General features: G+C 35.6%; 1 long non-coding RNA gene across 8 annotated transcripts; it reads right to left on the bottom strand.

The window, feature by feature from the left end:
* Positions 1–9,957: 9,957 nt before the first annotated feature.
* Positions 9,958–21,542, bottom strand: LOC132199746 (uncharacterized). Of its 8 annotated transcripts, XR_009442128.1 has the most exons (14): positions 21,410–21,424; positions 21,255–21,306; positions 16,806–21,201; positions 15,070–15,156; positions 14,834–15,010; positions 14,223–14,247; positions 14,054–14,162; positions 13,900–13,995; positions 12,313–12,443; positions 12,113–12,248; positions 10,993–11,099; positions 10,741–10,939; positions 10,565–10,683; positions 10,005–10,506 (listed from the first exon to the last, which is right to left on the bottom strand). It is a non-coding gene; the product is annotated as an uncharacterized LOC132199746 (long non-coding RNA). The 8 variants fall into 8 exon arrangements; XR_009442132.1 differs by having other exon boundaries at positions 9,958–10,506; positions 16,806–19,269; positions 19,481–21,534; XR_009442131.1 differs by having other exon boundaries at positions 10,004–10,506; positions 16,806–20,717; positions 20,929–21,528.
* Positions 21,543–22,622: the final 1,080 nt, after the last annotated feature.

Here is a 22,622-nt window from a genome sequence, read left to right as displayed (position 1 = left end):
ATATTCGTAGGTTACCTGAGCGAACTTTATTTCAAAAATAAGGTTTAACTAGTTTTAATAGCTCTATAGTCGTAGCTCAATTGAACCTACTAAATTTTCAAAATATTCGTTGGTTACCAGAGCGAACTTTATTTCAAAAATAAGGTTTAACTAGTTTTAATAGCTCTATAGTCGAAGCTCAATTGAACCTACTAAATTTTCAAAATATTCGTTGGTTACCAGAGCGAACTTATTTCAAAAATAAGGTTTAACTAGTTTTAATAGCTCTATATTCGTAGCTCAATTGAACCTACTAAATTTTCAAAATATACGTTGATTACCAGAGCGAACTTATTTCAAAAATAAGGTTTAACTAGTTTTAATAGCTCTATAGTCGTAGCTCAATTGAACCTACTAAATTTTCAAAATATTCGTTGGTTACCAGTGCGAACTTTATTTCAAAAATAAGGTTGAACTAGTTTTAATAGCTCTATAGTCGTAGCTCAATTGAACCTTCTAAATTTTCAAAATATTCGTTGGTTACCAGAGCGAACTTATTTCAAAAAAGAGGTTTAACTAGTTTTAATAGCTCTATAGTCGAAGCTCAATTGAACGTACTAAATTTTCAAAATATTCGTTGGTTAACAGAGCGAACAGTATTTCAAAAATAAGGTTGAACTAGTTTTAATAGCTCTATAGTCGTAGCTCAATTGAACCTACTAAATTTTCAAAATATTCGTTGGTTACCAGAGCGAAATTTATTTCAAAAATAAGGTTTAACTAGTTTTAATAGCTCTATAGTCGTAGCTCAATTGAACCTACTAAATTTTCAAAATATTCGTTGGTTACCAGAGCGAACTTATTTCAAAAATAAGGTTTAACAAGTTTTAATAGCTCTAAAGTCGTAGCTCAATTGAACCTTCTAAATTTTCAAAATATTCGTTGGTTACCAGTGCGAACTTTATTTCAAAAATAAGGTTGAACTAGTTTTAATAGCTCTATAGTCGTAGCTCTATTGAACCTACTAAATTTTCAAAATATTCGTTGGTTACCTGAGCGAACTTTATTTCAAAAATAAGGTTTAACTAGTTTGAATAGCTCTAGAGTCGTAGCTCAATTGAACCTACTCAATTTTCAAAATATTCGTTGGTTACCTGAGCAAACTTATTTCAAAAATAAGGTTTAACTAGTTTTAATAGCTCTAAAGTCGTAGCTCAATTGAACCTACTAAATTTTCAAAATATTCGTAGGTTACCTGAGCGAACTTTATTTCAAAAATAAGGTTTAACTAGTTTTAATAGCTCTATAGTCGTAGCTCAATTGAACCTAATAAATTTTTAAAATATTCGTTGGTTACCAGAGCGAACTTTATTTCAAAAATAAGGTTTAACTAGTTTTAATAGCTCTATAGTCGAAGCTCAATTGAACCTACTAAATTTTCAAAATATTCGTTGGTTACCAGAGCGAACTTATTTCAAAAATAAGGTTTAACTAGTTTTAATAGCTCTATATTCGTAGCTCAATTGAACCTACTAAATTTTCAAAATATACGTTGATTACCAGAGCGAACTTATTTCAAAAATAAGGTTTAACTAGTTTTAATAGCTCTATAGTCGAAGCTCAATTGAACGTACTAAATTTTCAAAATATTCGTTGGTTAACAGAGCGAACAGTATTTCAAAAATAAGGTTGAACTAGTTTTAATAGCTCTATAGTCGTAGCTCAATTGAACCTACTAAATTTTCAAAATATTCGTTGGTTACCAGAGTGAGATTTATTTCAAAAATAAGGTTTAACTAGTTTTAATAGCTCTATAGTCGTAGCTCAATTGAACCAACAAAATTTTCAAAATATTCGTTGGTTACCTGAGCGAAGATTATTTCAAAAATAAGGTTTAACTAGTTTTAATAGCTCTATAGTCGTAGCTCAATTGAACCTACTAAATTTTCAAAATATTCGTTGGTTACCAGAGCGAACTTTATTTCAAAAATAAGGTTTAACTAGTTTTAATAGCTCTATAGTCGAAGCTCAATTGAACCTACTAAATTTTCAAAATATTCGTTGGTTACCAGAGCGAACTTATTTCAAAAAAGAGGTTTAACTAGTTTTAATAGCTCTATAGTCGAAGCTCAATTGAACGTACTAAATTTTCAAAATATTCGTTGGTTAACAGAGCGAACAGTATTTCAAAAATAAGGTTGAACTAGTTTTAATAGCTCTATAGTCGTAGCTCAATTGAACCTACTAAATTTTCAAAATATTCGTTGGTTACCAGAGCGAAATTTATTTCAAAAATAAGGTTTAACTAGTTTTAATAGCTCTATAGTCGTAGCTCAATTGAACCTACTAAATTTTCAAAATATTCGTTGGTTACCAGAGCGAACTTATTTCAAAAATAAGGTTTAACAAGTTTTAATAGCTCTAAAGTCGTAGCTCAATTGAACCTTCTAAATTTTCAAAATATTCGTTGGTTACCAGTGCGAACTTTATTTCAAAAATAAGGTTGAACTAGTTTTAATAGCTCTATAGTCGTAGCTCTATTGAACCTACTAAATTTTCAAAATATTCGTTGGTTACCTGAGCGAACTTTATTTCAAAAATAAGGTTTAACTAGTTTGAATAGCTCTAGAGTCGTAGCTCAATTGAACCTACTCAATTTTCAAAATATTCGTTGGTTACCTGAGCAAACTTATTTCAAAAATAAGGTTTAACTAGTTTTAATAGCTCTAAAGTCGTAGCTCAATTGAACCTACTAAATTTTCAAAATATTCGTAGGTTACCTGAGCGAACTTTATTTCAAAAATAAGGTTTAACTAGTTTTAATAGCTCTATAGTCGTAGCTCAATTGAACCTAATAAATTTTCAAAATATTCGTTGGTTACCAGAGCGAACTTTATTTCAAAAATAAGGTTTAACTAGTTTTAATAGCTCTATAGTCGAAGCTCAATTGAACCTACTAAATTTTCAAAATATTCGTTGGTTACCAGAGCGAACTTATTTCAAAAATAAGGTTTAACTAGTTTTAATAGCTCTATATTCGTAGCTCAATTGAACCTACTAAATTTTCAAAATATACGTTGATTACCAGAGCGAACTTATTTCAAAAATAAGGTTTAACTAGTTTTAATAGCTCTATAGTCGAAGCTCAATTGAACGTACTAAATTTTCAAAATATTCGTTGGTTAACAGAGCGAACAGTATTTCAAAAATAAGGTTGAACTAGTTTTAATAGCTCTATAGTCGTAGCTCAATTGAACCTACTAAATTTTCAAAATATTCGTTGGTTACCAGAGCGAACTTTATTTCAAAAATAAGGTTTAACTAGTTTTAATAGCTCTATAGTCGAAGCTCAATTGAACCTACTAAATTTTCAAAATATTCGTTGGTTACCAGAGCGAACTTATTTCAAAAATAAGGTTTAACTAGTTTTAATAGCTCTATAGTCGAAGCTCAATTGAACCTACTAAATTTTCAAAATATTCGTTGGTTACCAGAGCGAACTTATTTCAAAAATAAGGTTTAATTAGTTTTAATAGCTCTATAGTCGAAGCTCAATTGAACCTACTAAATTTTCAAAATATTCGTTGGTTACCAGAGCGAACTTATTTCAAAAATAAGGTTTAACTAGTTTTAATAGCTCTAAAGTCGTAGCTCAATTGAACCTACTAAATTTTCAAAATATTCGTTGGTTACCATACGAACTTTATTTCAAAAATAAGGTTTAACTAGTTTTAATAGCTCTATAGTCGTAGCTCAATTGAACCAACAAAATTTTCAAAATATTCGTTGGTTACCAGTGCGAACTTTATTTCAAAAATAAGGTTTAACTAGTTTTAATAGCTCTATAGTCGTAGCTCAATTGAACCAACAAAATTTTCAAAATATTCGTTGGTTACCAGAGCGAACTTATTTCAAAAATAAGGTTTAACTAGTTTTAATAGCTCTATAGTCGAAGCTCAATTGAACGTACTAAATTTTCAAAATATTCGTTGGTTAACAGAGCGAACAGTATTTCAAAAATAAGGTTGAACTAGTTTTAATAGCTCTATAGTCGTAGCTCAATTGAACCTACTAAATTTTCAAAATATTCGTTGGTTACCAGAGCGAACTTTATTTCAAAAATAAGGTTTAACTAGTTTTAATAGCTCTATAGTCGTAGCTCAATTGAACCTACTAAATTTTCAAAATATTCGTTGGTTACCAGAGCGAAATTTATTTCAAAAATAAGGTTTAACTAGTTTTAATAGCTCTATAGTCGTAGCTCAATTGAACCTACTAAATTTTCAAAATATTCGTTGGTTACCAGAGCGAACTTTATTTCAAAAATAAGGTTTAACTAGTTTTAATAGCTCTATAGTCGAAGCTCAATTGAACCTACTATATTTTCAAAATATTCGTTGGTTACCAGAGCGAACTTATTTCAAAAATAAGGTTTAACAGGTTTTAATAGCTCTAAAGTCGTAGCTCAATTGAACCTACTAAATTTTCAAAATATTCGTTGGTTACCTGAGCGAACTTTATTTCAAAAATAAGGTTTAACTAGTTTTAATAGCTCTATAGTCGTAGCTCAATTGAACCAACAAAATTTTCAAAATATTCGTTGGTTACCTGAGCGAAGATTATTTCAAAAATAAGGTTTAACTAGTTTTAATAGCTCTATAGTCGAAGCTCAATTGAACCTGCTAAATTTTCAAAATATTCGTTGGTTACCAGAGCGAACTTATTTCAAAAATAAGGTTTAACTAGTTTTAATAGCTCTATAGTCGAAGCTCAATTGAACCTACTATATTTTCAAAATATTCGTTGGTTACCAGAGCGAACTTATTTCAAAAATAAGGTTTAACAGGTTTTAATAGCTCTAAAGTCGTAGCTCAATTGAACCTACTAAATTTTCAAAATATTCGTTGGTTACCTGAGCGAACTTTATTTCAAAAATAAGGTTTAACTAGTTTTAATAGCTCTATAGTCGTAGCTCAATTGAACCAACAAAATTTTCAAAATATTCGTTGGTTACCTGAGCGAAGATTATTTCAAAAATAAGGTTTAATTAGTTTTAATAGCTCTATAGTCGAAGCTCAATTGAACCTGCTAAATTTTCAAAATATTCGTTGGTTACCAGAGCGAACTTATTTCAAAAATAAGGTTTAACTAGTTTTAATAGCTCTATAGTCGAAGCTCAATTGAACCTAATAAATTTTCAAAATATTCGTTGGTTACCAGAGCGAACTTATTTCAAAAATAAGATTTAATTAGTTTTAATAGCTCTATAGTCGAAGCTCAATTGAACCTACTAAATTTTCAAAATATTCGTTGGTTACCAGAGCGAACTTATTTCAAAAATAAGGTTTAACTAGTTTTAATAGCTCTAAAGTCGTAGCTCAATTGAACCTACTAAATTTTCAAAATATTCGTTGGTTACCAGAGCGAACTTATTTCAAAAATAAGGTTTAACTAGTTTTAATAGCTCTATAGTCGAAGCTCAATTGAACCTAATAAATTTTCAAAATATTCGTTGGTTACCAGAGCGAACTTATTTCAAAAATAAGGTTTAATTAGTTTTAATAGCTCTATAGTCGAAGCTCAATTGAACCTACTAAATTTTCAAAATATTCGTTGGTTACCAGAGCGAACTTATTTCAAAAATAAGGTTTAACTAGTTTTAATAGCTCTAAAGTCGTAGCTCAATTGAACCTACTAAATTTTCAAAATATTCGTTGGTTACCATACGAACTTTATTTCAAAAATAATGTTTAACTAGTTTTAATAGCTCTATAGTCGTAGCTCAATTGAACCAACAAAATTTTCAAAATATTCGTTGGTTACCTGAGCGAACTTTATTTCAAAAATAAGGTTTAACTAGTTTTAATAGCTCTATAGTCGTAGCTCAATTTAACCTACTAAATTTTCAAAATATTCGTTGGTTACCTGAGCGAACTTTATTTCAAAAATGAGGTTTAACTAGTTTTAATAGCTCTATAGTCGTAGCTCAATTGAACCTACTAAATTTTCAAAATATTCGTTGGTTACCATAGCGAACTTATTTCAAAAATAAGGTTTAACTAGTTTTAATAGCTCTATAGTCGAAGCTCAATTGAACCTACTAAATTTTCAAAATATTCGTTGGTTACCAGAGCGAACTTATTTCAAAAATAAGGTTTAACTAGTTTTAATAGCTCTATAGTCGAAGCTCAATTGAACCTACTAAATTTTCAAAATATTCGTTGGTTACCAGAGCGAACTTTATTTCAAAAATAAGGTTTAACTAGTTTTAATAGCTCTATAGTCGTAGCTCAATTGAACCTACTAAATTTTCAAAATATTCGTTGGTTACCTGAGCGAACTTTATTTCAAAAATAAGGTTTAACTAGTTTTAATAGCTCTATAGTCGTAGCTCAATTGAACCTACTAAATTTTCAAAATATTCGTTGGTTACCAGAGCGAACTTATTTCAAAAATAAGGTTTAACTAGTTTTAATGGCTCTATAGTCGAAGCTCAATTGAACCTACTAAATTTTCAAAATATTCGTTGGTTACCAGACCGAACTTATTTAAAAAATAAGGTTTAACTAGTTTAAATAGCTCTAAAGTCGTAGCTCAATTGAACCTACTAAATTTTCAAAATATTCGTTGGTTACCTGAGCGAACTTTATTTCAAAAATAAGGTTTAACTAGTTTTAATAGCTCTAAAGTCGTAGCTCAATTGAACCTACTAAATTTTCAAAATATTCGTTGGTTACCAGAGCGAACTTATTTCAAAAATAAGGTTTAACTAGTTTTAATAGCTCTATAGTCGAAGCTCAATTGAACCTACTAAATTTTCAAAATATTCGTTGGTTAACAGAGCGAACAGTATTTCAAAAATAAGGTTGAACTAGTTTTAATAGCTCTATAGTCGTAGCTCAATTGAACCTACTAAATTTTCAAAATATTCGTTGGTTACCATACGAACTTTATTTCAAAAATAAGGTTTAACTAGTTTTAATAGCTCTATAGTCGTAGCTCAATTGAACCAACAAAATTTTCAAAATATTCGTTGGTTACCTGAGCGAACTTTATTTCAAAAATAAGGTTTAACTAGTTTTAATAGCTCTATAGTCGTAGCTCAATTTAACCTACTAAATTTTCAAAATATTCGTTGGTTACCTGAGCGAACTTTATTTCAAAAATAAGGTTTAACTAGTTTTAATAGCTCTATAGTCGAAGCTCAATTGAACCTACTAAATTTTCAAAATATTCGTTGGTTACCAGAGCGAACTTTATTTCAAAAATAAGGTTTAACTAGTTTTAATAGCTCTATAGTCGTAGCTCAATTGAACCTACTAAATTTTCAAAATATTCGTTGGTTACCTGAGCGAACTTATTTCAAAAATAAGGTTTAACTAGTTTTAATAGCTCTATAGTCGAAGCTCAATTGAACCTACTAAATTTTCAAAATATTCGTTGGTTACCAGACCGAACTTATTTAAAAAATAAGGTTTAACTAGTTTTAATAGCTCTAAAGTCGTAGCTCAGTTGAACCTACTAAATTTTCAAAATATTCGTTGGTTACCTGAGCGAACTTTATTTCAAAAATAAGGTTTAACTAGTTTTAATAGCTCTAAAGTCGTAGCTCAATTGAACCTACTAAATTTTCAAAATATTCGTTGGTTACCAGAGCGAACTTATTTCAAAAATAAGGTTTAACTAGTTTTAATAGCTCTATAGTCGAAGCTCAATTGAACCTACTAAATTTTCAAAATATTCGTTGGTTAACAGAGCGAACAGTATTTCAAAAATAAGGTTTAACTAGTTTTAATAGCTCTATAGTCGTAGCTCAATTGAACCTACTAAATTTTCAAAATATTCGTTGGTTACCAGAGCGAACCTATTTCAAAAATAAGGTTTAACAAGTTTTAATAGCTCTATAGTCGTATCTCAATTGAACCTACTAAATTTTCAAAATATTCGTTGGTTACCAGAGCGAAATTTATTTAAAAAATAAGGTTTAACTAGTTTTAATAGCTCTATAGTCGTAGCTCAATTGAACCTACTAAATTTTCAAAATATTCGTTGGTTACCAGAGCGAACTTATTTCAAAAATAAGGTTTAACAAGTTTTAATAGCTCTATAGTCGTAGCTCAATTGAACCTACTAAATTTTCAAAATATTCGTTGGTTACCTGAGCGAACTTTATTTCAAAAATAAGGTTTAACTAGTTTTAATAGCTCTATAGTCGTAGCCAGCAATTTTTAGTCCCTTTGGAGGTAAGTAAAAAAAAAGGGAATAAAAATCTATGAGTGCAGATTATAACTAACAGTCTTTATCGCAGATGCTGCCGGAGATTCAAGTTTGGAGGATTACCTCATGAGACGATGAGACACACGCTCTCTCACTGGAAAACATAACCAAACAAGAACTCAGTGTAGATGAAGAGGCGGAGGAGGAGCAGTCCGAGCGCGAAGGTATAAAAATATTTATATGTTCTTTAATTTATATTACAATGTTTAACTTTATTCTTTAATGGTTTTTTTTTTTTTTTTTTGACAAAAAAAGGGATGTGCTAAGATTATTTTTACACATTACATAAAATTTCATTAATTTTGCTTACAGGAGCAGGGCAAGAAAATCAACCAAGCAGCAAGCACAGTCACATTTGGTGTAATTTATGCTGTTGAAACGCCATGATGACGTGTGGGTAGGTAATAAAGTGAACCCTTGTTAATATTTAATTTAAACTATTTTTTCGCAGACCAAATTCTCTCTGCACATGTTTATCAAAACCACAGACAAATAATTTTTAATAAGCCTGGCTTCACTGCAAGGCGATCCTGAAAAATTGCTTAAGGGGCTCGGATGCGTGGCCTATGGAGCCAGAGTTCTGTCTAGTTCAGTGTACTTGGGACGTGTTCCTGGAGTTGACGTTATGGACAGCAGAGTGGCATTCGCCCTTATAGTTGAGAAAAGAATATGATAATATTTCCGCTTTATTTACAACACTTAGATTGCTGCGTCAGTTATGCACTTGAACTGGGAGGAAATGTTCTTACATACAGACGTGGTCACCGCCTCCTGACCGATCTCTGCTCACAAGCCAAACGATTTGCAGGCAACAGAATGGGCAGGTAAAACAGTTCAACATTTTTGTTAAAATTTGCATTTACTGTGATTTTCTTTAGGCGTCATGCTTTGGATAACTTGGAGGGAAACAACCATCAGCGACCTCGAACGGGCTCAAGACCGTTTGACCCAGAGGGGCAGTTGCCCCTAATGGTTTTCAATTTATTAACACGAAAGTTCACCCGAGACCGTTCGAGGTCGCTCGAGACCGTCCGAGGTCGCTCGAGACCGTCCGAGGTCGCCCGAGACCGTCCGAGGTCGCCCGAGACCGTCCGAGGTCGCCCGAGACCGTCCGAGGTCGCCCGAGACCGTCCGAAGTCGCCCGAGACCGTCCGAGGTCGCTCGAGACCGTCCGAGGTCGCCCGAGACCGGCGAGGTCGATGGACACCTCCGAGGCCGTTCGAGACCGGCCGAGGTCGCCCGAGACCGTTTGAGGTCGTTCGAGACCGAGGGGGCAACCGTTGCCCCTAAACATTGACCATGTAAAAATATGAGGTCGTTCGAGACCGTCGGAGGTCGTACTCGAGGTCGTTCGAGACCATGGTCTCGAGCGACCTCGAGTACGACCTCCAACGGTCTCGTTTTTGACAAGGGTATTTGAATTTCGATATATCATCGAAGGTCAAGCCACTCAAGCCCTTGGGTGGAGGTCTTTTTGGTGCCTCTAGTTTGTCAATAAGGTGTGGTGCTGAGTCTTCTTGTTTCACAGGAAATTGTAGTGGGATCGAATTAAAAATCTAACGTGCCATTTTCCCTCCCATGTTCACCAATCGCTAAAAATGATGTGGCCCATTTTTGCTCAATATTTTAGAGAGCTGGAGTAAAAATTAATTGTTGGTATGACTAGATGGAAATTGAAGGAAACAATTTTTTCATATTGCATTTAAATATAAAATTGTATAATTTATTTTGACAATATTAATAATTGGCCAACTAATGCTTTTCGGCCTATAACTCAGTAGCAGCCAGCAAACTCAAAAAAAAAGTAATTTTACAGACAGTTCATCAAGAAATATAACGCCTGGCAAATTTAAAAGCAGGAATGAAATAAATACAAATCTTTGGATCAGAATTTGACACAAACAGGGCCGGACTGGCCAAACGGGTGAGCGGGCCTGGGCCTGAAGGGCTCCGACCTTTTTCAACAATCCCAAGTCCGCGTGGAGCAGGCACACATGAAAAATGAAGAGCTACAGAAAAAAGTCTTCGGACTTGAGGTTAAGTTCGGAAGTCGTCTGGTGTAGACTTATCAGCAGATTCATATAGGAATTTTCTGCGCTGCTGTAGGTGCCCAAACTGTTTCGAACATCGATAAATGCCTTAAAGAAGCTTGGTAGGCGCTTCCCGAGCACACGCAGACCCTTTTGACCAGGGAAACGTCGAGCGACGCATCTTGGACACAGGGTCGATCGTTTCCAATGTGAACTCGACCTTTCCCGATACACACACAAATATAAGTTCAATTTTGGGGAGAAAAATTTATAATTACCTCGACAAACTACGTTTCTTCTTTTCTTTGCATATTTTGGAAATGAAGTTGAGGACAAATTTATGGTTGAGCTCGACCTCAGGTCCCTTAAACAGCTTCACCCAACTTAGAAATTGGAACTGTAAAATTTTCAAAACGCTACACTGACAATCATTCTTTTCAAAACTTTTACTTACGGCAAATGCATAAAACAACTCGAGCATTAAGCTCTTGGCTTTGAGAATCACCACGAACTATAAGAGTCGACACTGCCAGTTTGGCTCTGCCAATAAGCGCTACGGTGAGTCCATAGGGCGCAGCTTCTTCAGTTTCAGCAGTGTCAAAGACATGTTTGACTCGTAGAAGGTTTCCAACAATCCCGTTGGCCAACTTAGCCTAATAATAGAATTATTTTCAACATTCAGAGGACAAATTTGAATTTAAATTACCTTCTTTTCTTTCGAGGGTAACTCAATTTCCCGAAACAAACACTTTGGTTTAGTGCTGTGGGTAGCATTTGACCGACGGTCAAGGGTAATTTCTGGCATGTTTTTTTCTGCAACAAAATTATGGCAGATGATGAATAAAATAAATTATTATCTTAAATAAAATTTGTTATTTTATTCGATTCTGATAAAATTAATTTAACTTAAGAACTAGATTTATAAAATCAAGTTCCACGAATCACTACTTATATAATCATGAGACATACGCTTGAATCAAAACTTTGTACTGTAATTTTCATCTTAATCAATGGGGTCTTGATATTGAGAAATAATCCGAAACAGAAGCGCACGCATTATGGCTCAATAAGTACCGCTTTTGATTGGCTGTTGGTTTTCCATGGCGCAAATTTCAAATTTTCACCAGCGTGTGAAAGTGACACGATCAAATAAAATAATTGAAAAAGCATTAATTTGTACGAATAATAGCAAAAATCACATATCTGGGACCAGTTCATGAGTGCGGCGCCTTTTCCGAGTGGTCGGCTGAACGAGAAAATTCCCCATTTGCCTCAATTCGTTGAGACGGTAGCGATTCATGAAAATTTTCGCCTTTCTCGCCATTTTCTTTCTTCCAAGGACTTGTTGGGCACAAGGGCAGTTGAGTGTGATAAGAGAAAGAGAGAGTGTTGGTGGGAGCGCATTCCAATGCCGCTGCATTGGGCAGGTAGCGCTCCCTCCCAACTCTCCCTCATTTCCTTTTCCCTCGCCGGCTGCCCAAGCGCTGGCAACTCCAGAAACATCCTCGCTGGAGGAAAAATGGCGAATCGGGCAAAAATATCAGCAATCTACCCATATCTCACCGAATTAAGGCGAATAATGGATTTTCTCACCGCGCCGACCACTCGAAAGTGTCGTCACTGCACTCATCGACTCGCCTCAGGTAGGTGAATTTTTTCGTTATAAATTTGATTTTTTTTTAAAGAAATTGCCTCTAAAATTATGTCTCTCGTTTGTCGTAAAATAAATTGCCACTCCCCTTCCGGTACTAGAAGCGGACGCATCTGACCACTATTCGGATTGAGACCCCATTGATCTTAATTAAGATTTCAAAATTAATTAATACCTTCATCCGACTCTTTTTCGGCAGTATTTGAGTTCAGAACCATTGTTCCTAATGACTGAAAGCGGCGGCTTTCGGAGTTCCTCTCGGCTTGAGTCAGATTGATCATTCCTGATCCAGCTGCCGTAGAAGTTGTAGCCTGTTTTTATTGTGGAGACAAATTTTAAATAAAAATTGCTATTTTTCGCATTGGAAATATGTACCTGTCCGGACGCTCTCTGTGCCTAACTTAGTCGTCCAGCGCCATCTCTCTGCTCGCCTGGACAATCCTTGGGAATGGACTCGGAAAGAGTATCTTCCTTGTGCGGTATCGGATTATCTAGGTTAACTCGGACTGCTTTGCGGGCAGATATATATGGCATTATTTTTTTTAACGGGACCCACTTTTGGCATGGGGTCGGCGGATCTTGTTGAAAATTGGTAGTTTGGTTGCCCTTAGGGTGCAGACAAATAGTTTAGAAGGATTTTTGAAAATTCTCAAAATTGCCTATTTTACAGGGGCTCAAAGTTGGGGATTTTTAAAAAAGGTGTTTTCGAAAATCAAAAATATCTCAGCTCCTGCTGCAGATAGCGCATGTGTGTATATAAACAAAGTTGTAGGAAATTAGACGCCCTACAACTTTGCCATAGTGACCAAGGTCATAGGTCAAAGTTCAGGGTCAAATTTTTAAGCTTGAATTTTTTGATGCGCCACCAAAGTACCTAGTACATAAAAATTTTTGATTCCATTATAGCCAAAAGTTGCTCTAGTTGGTAGTCAACAACATATTAAAATTTGGCGAGACTGTTTTTTTCCGTTTTCGAGATATTTTAGGTCAAAAGCAGAAAAACGTGGTTTTCCGAGCATTTTCCTACACAAATCAACATTTAACCGCCCGTAAATTTTTTCCTGCTAAAGTTACGCAAAAATGTGTAATGACAAAAAATGATTGCCTTGACCTTTTCTTTTAAACCATGTATCGCACATAGTGACCAGGTCACAAAAGGTCATTGACCTCGGTGACCTGTGACCTTTCCAAAAATATTTGCTGGAAATGTTTCACCTCAATGAAAAGAAACATTAGAGTATCTGAAATTCAGTTTTGCACTTGCAAGGTCACAGGTCACCGAGGTCAATGAACTTTTGTGACCTGGTCACTATGTGCGATACATGGTTAGAAAGAACAGGTCAAGGCAATCATTTTTTGTCATTATACATTTTTGCGTAACTTTAGCAGGAAAAAAGTTACGGGCGGTTAAATGTTGATTTGTGTAGGAAAATGCTCGGAAAACCACGTTTTTCTGCTTTTGACCTAAAATATCTTGAAAACGGAAAAAAACAGTCTCGCCAAATTTTAATATGTTGTTGACTACCAACTAGAGCAACTTTTGGCTATAATGGAATCAAAAATTTTTATGTACTAGGTACTTTGGTGGCGCATCAAAAAACTCAAGCTTAAAAAGTTGACCCTGAACTTTGACCTATGACCTTGGTTACTATGGCAAAGTTGTAGGGCGTCTAATTTCCTACAACTTTTTTTTTATACACACATGCGCTATCTGCAGCAGGAGCTGAGATATTTTTGATTTTCGAAAACACCTTTTTTAAAAATCCCCAACTTTGAGCCCCTGTAAAATAGGCAATTTTGAGAATTTTCAAAAATCCTTCTAAGCTATTTGTCTACACCCTAAGGGCAACCAAACTACCAATTTTCAACAAGATCCGCCGACCCCATGCCAAAAGTGGGTCCCGTTAAAAAAAATAATGCCATATTAAATTTTTTTTAATTTTTTTTCAGACATATTGATACCTGACTCTTTATGCTGTCTTCTTCCAGTAGACCGAGTGTTTGTGTTCCAACCTCAGAATCATCATACCAATAAGGAGCCGGGGACGTGTCTTCAGGCTAAAAAAAACATAATGAATTAATTTTAAACCTAAAACCTTAAAGACTCGACTCTTACTGCTTGCGACAGCTGTTTTGCAAACGCAAAGAGTTCTGCAGACTCGACTTTCAGTTTATGGGTCTGCTGCTCTCGTTTGATTGCATCGATTATTAGTTTCTGCTGAAGGCTGTAACATAATGCACTATGAAGCTTTTCAAAACATTTATATTTTACATCTTATACTAACATGATATTGCTGTCCTCATCGTCTCCTAGAACGAAAAAGAATAATTCTTCACCATATATAATGTATCATTCTTAAAGGTTTTTTCAGGGTCACAATTTGTGTATTGATTGTTATTTTTTCTTTTAAAATATTTGGCGGTTTAAAAATGTGCAATACTACATAACAAAAATTGGAGAGTAAATAAATCGTTGGCACAAAAATTTATCCTTTAACTATTATTTCCCTCATGGGATCGTGCGTGATTAGGCTGCATTGCATTAATTTAGCCCCCAGTGCCCCCACCCCCAAAGCTCTTCTTTGCCACCCAAATGCTCCAATTATAATTATATATAAGTTTAATTCTTTTTGAAATAATCAATCAAGGCTCAGGCCAGAAATTAATCTGCGAATTAATGTATGGTAATTTGGTAAATTCTCTCAATCCACGTCGAGTCACAAAATTGTGGTGAAAATAGTTTTCGAACTTGTTGTGGAAGAATGAAATCGTTCTCATGTTATAAAATTGATTAAAAATACTATACAACAAATTTGGTAATGATTAATGATATCGTAAAGCTTCCAATCAAAATTAAAAAATAAAAATAAAAGACATATTTTCGTTTCTTAATTACATGCTTGATAAAATTTGCCAGGGGTGAAAGTAGCTGCCACTTAAAACGCCACTCATCCCTTTGTTTCTGCATTGCAGTTGCTTTTCCTCCAACTCATCTGCTTCCTTCAACAATTTTTCAGCATCGAGCTGTTTTTGGTTGGTTTTGAATTGGTCGAGAAGCGTCTCTTGCTCCTCCCTGAAATTTATTTACAAAAGTGTTACATTTTCCATAAAATTATATGTGATATTATTTACAGATATTTCCCTTTCGTCTCGGAGTGACTATAACCGTTCTGCTTCCAGCAATACTCTCAATAATTTTATCGGCTGGCTGTAGCAATTCTGAAACAAAAGTTAAGTATTGTTTAAGTATGTTATATAATTAAGAAAATGAATTAATTTTCATGGCAATATTGCTTTAAATAATTAATTTTTATGCTTAAAACAAGTATACATTTTGTATTAATCTAATAATTTAATATGCCGGGTTCAATTTATAAAAGCCAAACAGCCAATTTTAAGCAAGGGAAGCGATTTTTATTTTTTAATGTTGAATCAAATTTTTATATGAATCAAATTAATATTATGCTTTTTCAAAGAAGAATTTCACGACCATGATTGATTGATTTGCTGCAGGTGAATGTCTTTACCGGCTTTGATATTAAAGTTGCCAAGTTTTTGCATAAAATTTTACGTCAATCTTGTGGAAAATAAATTTGATAAAATTTGATCCAAAGTTTGATAAAAATGAGATCAAATATATAGATAGAAATGCGGTTTATGATGTTTCTGCATAAGTATGTTTTGTTTTCAATGGAAACTTTTTTTGAAACAATTAGATAAAGTTGAAAGAGTTGATAGAAACGGGGTGCCTCAGAAAATTCCCTAAAATTAAGAATTGAAAATGTCCTAACAGAAAATATCCTATCGCCTGAAAATTATGACAAGTCATGTGCAAAAATATTTCATCCTTTCAAGTAATTTTGCTTCAAAATTTATTCTCATTCAAAATATTTTACGCTTCATACGACTAGAGTCTTAATCGGATATTTAGACTTGAACTAATTTTAGTAATTTTAGGCTTATGTAATGATTCAAATATTTTTTGAATGAATTTATTAAAGAACACCATAGGTTTGCGACATTACATATATAAATTAGGAGATCATTTCTTGACGAACTGCTTCACACAAACTTAGAGAATTACGAGTACATTCTGAGAAGTGATATAGTCCAATTTTTTCTCCACATATTTTACAAATACAAGTATCTTTGGCGGTCGTGTGATATTACTTGTTTATGCAAAGTAAAAAGTATCTAGTATATACATCTTTAGTATCAACACATGCTTGTTTCCAGGCATCGGAAACCATAGCGGGAGTGTCATAAAAGGCCGGATCAATTTCAGTCAGTTTAAATAAAAAGCAGTTGTCTATAAATTTTCATAATTATCTGTTTTTTGGAGATGAAATTTCAATACAAGGTTATTGACAAGAGGGTTTGTATCTGCCAGTTCATATACCAGTCCTAATTTAGTAAATTTTGATACCTGCAGGGCTCTTTTAAGAAATCTTGATTTAGTTGTTTCCAATTTATTTAAGTCATTAAGAGTTAAAAATGGCCAGATTGCTTCAAGTATCAAGTTTTTTTCAATTTTTTTATTCTTATCAAATTGATAGTTCCAATTTTATTAGTTTAGTGACTCATTACAGTTTTTTAATGCATATTTAAATAATATTAATTCCCAACATGAAGTGTGAAATCTTATAAAAATCAAAGGCAAAGACCAAATACTGTTTTGAAATGTATCAATTCCTACAGTTTTATCTAATATATCTAATTTTTCAAACTTTTCTAAATTTATCTCATTTTTCACACTTAATAAATTTTTTTACTTTTCATCAAATTTGCGTATCGACCATGCAATTTTTAATTTTATCAAAACCACGTTGGTTCTGATTGGTCTCGTCAATGAATTTAAAATAACTCACCGGTCATTCTGCCAGACTGTTGCAACGACTGTTGCGTGGTGTTCACCTCGGCGATGATAAAGGCCCTGACGGGACGGGATTCTGGCCGGGCACCAGTGAAACGACGCCGACGTGCATTCCCACGCTCAGCAATCTGTGATTGGTGTACGCAGGGTAAGCAATCTCAAAAGCTGTGACCTCACAATAAGGTTCAGCTTCACATTTAATGAGATATTTCTTTGCAGCCATGACGGACGTCACACGCCGGGCGACGGACACTTCTTAGATCTATTTTTAGTCTGCGAGGAACACAGCTCTCTGGACGGTTCTTAAAATTGCGATACGGTTCGGTACAGGGTGCAAATTTTGGCGGACACTAGGGTAGCTAGGACAACAGTTGTGTAAAAATTTTTTTACTTATTGAAAAAGGTAAAAAGGGAAAAAGGGAAAAAATTACGATGAGTTTACAAAAGGACTTAGAGCGCGCAAACGCTCAGAAAGTGCAAAAAGTGGCAAATCAAGTAACATCATACTCTCATTGATATTTGCCATTATGTGCGACGCCTGGCGGATAGTGGGGAAAAGTACAAGACCAGAAATGGGACGATTTCGATAAAATATCGAATTTAGGGTCCCAAAAAGTATAGGAAATTTCCAAAAATAGAGGGCAAAAGCCGTAAAAACGGACTTTAAACCGCTCTATGAAAGCTTTTAACAGAGAGGATACACTCACAATTGAAGGTTCGCATCTGAGAAACCACATCGTGTTTCCGAAGAAACACGCGTAATTTTGCCAAATTCATGCATTTTCCAACCAAAATTTTGGCTATTTAGGCCAGAACCGTGCTAGCGAGCTATGAAATATTGACTTACTGCGAACAATTCCCCAAATGAAACGAAGAAGGCGTTAAATCCACTTAACAAATACAAGTAAAAAATGAGAAAAAAAAGAGAGGAGTGAACTCAAAACACAACCGCACAACACGAGGTTCAACAAGGAACTAAACTGACCTTTCCTAAAACTCGAAAGGGCCGAAAGGGATTTAGTGATGCAATCATCACGCCATCAATCTGTCTCTTTTGTGTGTTTCGCCCAGAAAGTACAGGAACATGCTAGTTTGAATTAGTTTCATAAAACACTCTGATAAGAGGCGCGCGCGCGGTTTTTAAGTCGAAAAAGAGCTGAAATTTTTAAAATAAATTTTCAAAAATCATGAAAATTTTGTATGATAAAGTCGACCTATATTATAATTGAATTTTCTTTAATGTAAAATAAAAATTAACATATTATAAAAAAGTTAAATGAACTATAATAATTTAAATATTCCTGTGCAAGAAAACTGAAATTTCATAAAGAAAATGAAGCATGAAAGGAAACATTTCTGACTTCATGATAATAAAGGAGCAAAAAATTGGTTTCAGTTAGCAATTTTTAAGTTTTTAAAAATTTAGATTTACCAAGTTTATTAAGAGATAAAAGTGGCACGTTTCTATATTCTCTCAAGGCCAAGTATGTAATTTTTAAAAAGAAAAAGTACTCAAATGGCCTTTTTGAGCATTTTGTTGACAAAAACATACGGACCCAACCTTCAAGTGATCACTCCGAGTGGCCGGTTCGTGGGGTGCCCCAAGTCCCATGTGCGTTTGCGAGCTTCGTTCGCACCTCCCTGCAAAAATTAATCTTGGAGGTTGCCCACCTCCGAGTTGCTGGTTTGTGGGGTGCCCCAAATCCCCTTGCGTGCAAAATTGACTTGTGTGCAAATTGTCAATAAATTAAACTTATGTAAATAACTTGATTTCCACAAATGCATATTATACAGAAGTTTTTTATTTGTTATTGTAAAGTAAAAGTAATGAAAATTTATTTAAAAAAAAGCAAATTTCATTTAAATTCGTCTCTCCCAATCTGAACCCATCCCAAAGCCCTGATTCTTTCTTGCAGCCCCTTGATTAAAATTGTGATAGATGACATTATAATTTTTTTTACAGAAATATGAATGCAAAAAGTAGCGAAAAGTAGTAATTTTTTATTAAAAAATTGCTTATTTTGAGAAGAAAAAAAACGTCTTTCCCAATCTGAACCCATCCCAAAGCCCTAATCCTTTCTTGCAGCCCCCTGGCTAAGATTGTGGAAATAGAGGTGAATGGCGCACGCCATTACGACCGCGATTCCAAGGTCATGCACATTAGAGAAAACGAGAGATAAACGCGTAGATTGTTGGCGTCGCGTCCCTGCTAGCAGCAGAGGAGCTGCGTCCGAATATCGGCCCATTTTAAGTGCCTTCAAATCGATAATATCCTTGGATAATATTGTCCCATTTTTATTCTAGTTCATGTATGTACGGGCCAGGTTGGCCAACACAAAGGGAGAATAATAATTAAATTAAACTCCAGAAGATTCTTTTAATTCGTATATTGTAGTAAGGCGGTGTTGTACATTCAGGATGTGTTGGTATTAGAATCGGAAGTTGAAATTCGAATTGAACTGTAAAAACATAATACAATCAGTACAATGAATTACAAACATGTTATTTGAGTATTGGTAATTTGAGTGGAGGCGCCGGCATTGCTCGGCCGGCGAACAGTTTTAGGTTCGGCGTTTTGGGTTAAATTCACTGGCGGGGCCGGTGATTATGCACTTATTCACTGGGCGGGTCATTTTGCCGTCAAGGGAAATTGCACAGAAAGGTTCTTACCCCATAAGTTTGGGTTCAGGCGAAGGTTTGTTGAGTGAGCGATTGAGACGCGCGCTCCATGGCTGGCTTGGGGCGCGAGAATAAACGTGGTTGGGCGGGGCTCACATTGCATGGGAGTGCTGCAGGGTGCAGCACAGGGTGGTGGAGTGGTTTAGTCTTGACTAAACGATTTGTAGTGGGCAGCGGGAAACCGCTGACCGCTACATAGGCCCCCACTTGGAGACCGGAGGTCACTCTCAGTATGTTTCTCTCGGTGAGGTGTCTCTTGGCGAGAAGGTGTCTCTTGGCGAGAAGGTGTCTCTTGGCGAGAAGTTGTCTCTTGGCGAGAAGGTCACTCTTGTATAGGCTGGAGTGAACGAGGAATTTGAGGCGTTGGACTTTTGCTGAGTCCAAAAACAGGAGAACTTGGAAGCTCTGTATGTTGGTTGATTCCAGCCGGGGGAACTTGGCGTGCTGGAAGGTCGTTGGTCCGATCAGCTCTTTCAGGTGTGTCCGACAGGGTGTGTCCCCAAAGGTGACGAGAAATAGCTATGTCTCGTTTGCGCGGTGGGTTGCAGGTCACATATACTTGCCGTGTCGGTCCGAGTTTGAAGGCTCGTGTCGGCGTCGCTGATGTATGCTCTGATTCAGACGAGAGTTCTGCATAAAACTCGTGTGGAGCAAAATTGTGAGTAGGTGCAGCGACAGTTTGGAAGCGCGGTGCAGTGTTGTCTGACGGCTTCTGAGGAGAGGTTCGATCCTTGGTAAGTGTAGGTTCGAAGGACACTGGAATGATGTAATGCTCGTTTAAGAGGTTTTCAGGACAAATTGATTTTGAAAGGTTTATGCCCTGTGTTTGTGTTGCGTTTATGATATTTACGCTGCTGTCCAAAGATTTGGCCTTGGCGGTGGCCACGGTTGCTTGCATGTGAGGAGGCGTGGCTGCTGACAGCATTGGTGTTGGCGGTGTTGTGACGGCATCATGGCGAAAGCTCGTCGTTCGGCGGTCTGCCGAATGTGTATGTTAGTTCTGTCACTCGATGGCTTGATTTGTTGAAGGCGATTCTGCGTTGAAGCATCGCGTTCGGTATCTTGTTCGGGGTCACCATTTTGTACGGGCCAGGTTGGCCAACACAAAGGGAGAATAATAATTAAATTAAACTCCAGAAGATTCTTTTAATTCGTATATTGTAGTAAGGCGGTGTTGTACATTCAGGATGTGTTGGTATTAGAATCGGAAGTTGAAATTCGAATTGAACTGTAAAAACATAATACAATCAGTACAATGAATTACAAACATGTTATTTGAGTATTGGTAATTTGAGTGGAGGCGCCGGCATTGCTCGGCCGGCGAACAGTTTTAGGTTCGGCGTTTTGGGTTAAATTCACTGGCGGGGCCGGTGATTATGCACTTATTCACTGGGCGGGTCATTTTGCCGTCAAGGGAAATTGCACAGAAAGGTTCTTACCCCATAAGTTTGGGTTCAGGCGAAGGTTTGTTGAGTGAGCGATTGAGACGCGCGCTCCATGGCTGGCTTGGGGCGCGAGAATAAACGTGGTTGGGCGGGGCTCACATTGCATGGGAGTGCTGCAGGGTGCAGCACAGGGTGGTGGAGTGGTTTAGTCTTGACTAAACGATTTGTAGTGGGCAGCGGGAAACCGCTGACCGCTACATGTATTCACTACATATGGCGTGACTGTTCTTAACCAAGAACCTCCGTCCAGATGGCGTTCTTAAAATTCTTTACATAATACCTGGTAAAAAACCAATTAATGTTAGTTAAATTCTATTTACTTCCTATTTCATTTGCGCCGGCTTTTCCTTACATATTAATGTTCAGCACTTTCTGGGGAATGTATTAAATTAAAATAAATTAAATTTCACAACTGTTGTCCTTAATGACCATTAGCCGCCAGCCTCCATGCGGGACCAAAGTCACCAAAGCTCACCTCACCTCCGATCCGACGGCTCCGACTCCGACTCTAGAGCTGCGGCGACTCGCCTCAGTCGACTGACACTGACAACGAGTCGACTGTCGTCTCTGCCTGCGCTCGGTGGACTGAAGACTGGACACTGGACTGGACAGTGGAAAAGCGCATGAAGTTTGAAAGAAATCCGAATTAGTTCCTACGGAAGTCACTAGAGGCGCGTTGAGCGATTATTTCAGCCAATCAGCGACAGATCCGAGGCGAGTTGATGCCGACCGACCTCGAGCTCCGACGAGCGAGCGAAAGGAGGGGACGTTGTGACGTTGTCGCCTCGGCCCGCCGTCGGCCGTATTTTCGTAGTTTTAGTGTTTTGCGGAAATGCAACTTTTTTTACAGTTTTCGTTAATTTAGGTTTTAGAACACTGAAATTTGCAGAGTTGGTAGATGATTAATTGAGTAATGTGTCTTTTTTAATAAATCTTTAACTGGAGAGTAATAATTAACGTTTCCGCAAGACTTTTCTCCGCAGCGGACCACATTCAAAATTAAAGAAAAATTTCAAAAGAATAAAACTTTAAAAGAAATATGTAGCTAATTAGATTATATATATAATTTCTTTAACAGGCATGACACGAGGAGATTATAAATTAAATAAAGTTCCTTTTGTTGGTTTTGGTGGCCTAACCACACCACAGCTATAAATTTTGAAATAGCTTTTTAATAATTTTTTAGACTTTAGTTTTAGGTTGAAAAATGTATGCTCTTTTGCACAATCAGATTGCTACGTATGCGCACTTCTCAACTGGTAATTATAATTGAGCAATTTCGTTTTCATTTTTGCACATTTTATTTGTTGGCGTGTAAGCACAAAAGTCGATGAATAAGAGTATGATTCATAAGCTTAAAAATCTTATCTGGTGTGCGTCTGAATTCTAAAATGCCTTTTATAAATTCCCTTGAATTCTAAAATGCCTTTAATAAATTCCCATGAATTCTAAAATACCCAATAAATTCCCTTCAACAGCAATGCCATCCCATCAATTCTATACTTGTTGATTGCAATTGAATTTATATTAATTAATTTGTAAATTTGAAGCTACTTTAAATTTATCATTAAGTCAAAATAAATGACATGTGTAAGAATTTAATTCAGAAAGAAAAAAATAATAATCAAATAGAAAGCCCTTGAAAAATAATGAATTTAATTTAAAGCCAATAATTATAATTGAATAAA

The sequence above is a fragment of the Neocloeon triangulifer genome, unplaced genomic scaffold, assembly GCF_031216515.1.
Source record: "Neocloeon triangulifer isolate White Clay Creek 2 clone unplaced genomic scaffold, ASM3121651v1 ptg000014l, whole genome shotgun sequence".
Lineage (NCBI taxonomy): Eukaryota > Metazoa > Arthropoda > Insecta > Ephemeroptera > Baetidae > Neocloeon > Neocloeon triangulifer.
This window is presented reverse-complemented; position numbering and strand designations above follow the sequence as displayed.